We start from the raw sequence: 2,700 nt of genomic DNA on the forward strand, positions 1-2,700 counted from the left end.
AAATCTATTAATAGTGTGTTTTACAAAGCTGAGACCGTGTCAATTCAATGCATAGGCCTAATAATAAAACTCATGTATGTGTGAGCATGATTTAGTGACAACACAACTAGTTTGGAAGTCAAGAATTACACAAGTGTGATTTGGAAACTTGAAACCTTCAGCACATATCCGCTAAGATTAGACTTTTTAGTGACGTTGAAGACATTTTGGACCCAATAGTTCATCTTTTAATCGAATAATTAGTTGTATAATCACAGATTCAGAATTCTATAATGAGGAAGAAGAGGCATGTGTAATTTTACACACATTTTTAATGAGATTATTGAAGTTTTTGTGTAAAATAAACAGTATTTCAAAACACATGTGGAATTAATATTCATACATTCAAGGTGGGAGGCTGTTTAAAGCCTGTCTGACACTCAAATTAAATCTTGAGCCCTAATTTCTTTTCACTGAAGTCTGTTTTTTACGCAAAATGCCTCAAGTCTACATCTCTGATATTTCTGCATGTTCAATCTGTGACAGCAGGGAAAAGGGCTGACTAGCGGATGTCATTACATATTATGGTCTGTTGGCAAAACCTTTTGCTTTGACTCCCTCAAATGAGCTAAAAAATAGCATGCTGTGTCAAGCAAGCCTCCATACTGGTTTATTTGTAGTATTTATTCCTTTGGGCATCGTTAGTACTTGTGATTACAGTCAAGTCAGAGGTTCAGTATGTGCAGTAATTTGTTTAGCGCTTACTACAGTAATTAGGTTCACTCTTGTTGTTAGACACTGCCCCCATTGGGCCTCATACAGTAAATTCAAGTTTTCAACACTACAAGCAGTATGCTATACTGTAGTCCCACTGACCTCTACTGTAGGCCATAGTGATATACATGTATGCTATTTGTTCAAAGGATATTGATGGAATAAGTATTAAGATCTTTAACTTCAGGAAAAATAATACCACCTTTTTAAAAACGGTAAAAGTCCTGCATCCAAAATCTTACTTAAGTAAAAGTATGTAGTGTAATCGAGAAAATGTACTTGAAGTTTAAAAGTAAAAGTACTCACTATGCTGCCAAAATGGCCTCTTTAGTGGTTATATTATAATTTATATTAGTTATAAGTTTATTTCTATTGATTCAGACTTGGATTATGCTTGATGAGCTGGTTTGAGACATATTATGTCTTTTTTCCTATTTTTTTTCCTATTTTCATACGTTTTAGAACAAGTCCCCATCTACTTCAGTTGTTTAGGAGAATGCGTCAGCGCTGTTTTGCTGTGAAGCTCCAGAAATGTTTTGTGGACTACGCAACTTCACCTGTTTTTCAATTTTTGGCGAACTCAACAAGTTGAGATATGCACACAACTTTGTTTAAATTTAAGCAACAGTTCACTTGTAAGAAAAACGTTTTGTTTTATTTGTGTATCAGCTTTACAAAATGTGCAGTACTTCAGTATAAAACAATGTTAAACAAGCAGCAGCAAACACCTGTTACCCAAACTACCTGGTTTGGGTAACAGGTGGAGTTACAGTGGAGTAATATTTCAGCTTAGAGAGCATAGTAACACCTTTACATAATAAAAATCCCATAGAAAAGAAGACACAAGCATCCAGAAATGAAAGCAGCACACAGTTTCAGTCAGGATTCAATAATAAGTGTCCTTCTTTTCCCACTGAATCATTAACTGAATATTAAGAAGCTCTGGCAGCAAACATGTGGTGAGGGCAGGACATGACTTGTCTTGATGCATCAGTCAGTTAGGCCAAGAAGTGAAAGGCGTGCCTGCAACAAGGCTGCAGCTGCAGTGATTTGTATATTCACATAATTTTCATAAATATTGTTTTGTTTCTGCATGTGTGGGTAAACAGTGCTGGTGGCAATTCTGTTAATTAACATCTTGAGTCAACAAACGTCTGTCCCTTCCTTTTTCCCCCCACTTGTGTTACAGCCTCAGAGCTTTGATCAGCACAGAAAGTTGGCTTAAGGACAGAAAGAGGGAGAAAGTGGACAAAGCAGACAGGGATTTGGGTGGGACGTGGAGATACAGTTACAACGGGTCACTGGACTTAAGCCTATCAGATTATTAGGAACATTCCTCTCACACAGGACTCAGTGACCAACTAACTCTTTGCATGGAAAGGAAACACATCCCAAATTGTTTTTTCTGCCTCTCTATAGTTAAATTGAATGATTTAATCAGTTTTATCCATGGGAAACAGTTGACTGCAATAAAATTTAAGGAGCAGATATCTCTCGTTGACATATTTATACGAGTCACTGTATCATTGTTTGTGAGTATGTAGACAAGACACATCTGGATTATAAACTTAAGAAGCAGGCACATAAATTATAATTTATGGGCACTTTTATGCTTAAAGTGGTCTAAAGGCCCTGCTGAGGAATATCCTTTATGAGCATAAGTATAAAATATTTTATCTGCCATTACATGAGCTACAAGCCTTTATAATCACAGTAACCGTTATGGTGATGTATATGTTGTAACTGACTAAATAAAACATAATTCAATGGTGTTTTATGGATAATTTATAAGCCATTAATAAGAACAGTGCTTGAGTTGCCAGATTGTGACAAATCTCTTCAGTAATAACTGCTTACCGTGCAGAGGAACTGGACCGAAATTCATGTATTACCTCCACTATGGATGCTATGTTTTCACCTATGTCCTTTTGTTGATTGATTTGTCAG

The sequence above is a fragment of the Pagrus pagrus genome (assembly GCF_965226575.1).
Source record: "Pagrus pagrus genome assembly, chromosome: 16".
Classification (NCBI taxonomy): Eukaryota; Metazoa; Chordata; class Actinopteri; order Spariformes; family Sparidae; genus Pagrus; species Pagrus pagrus.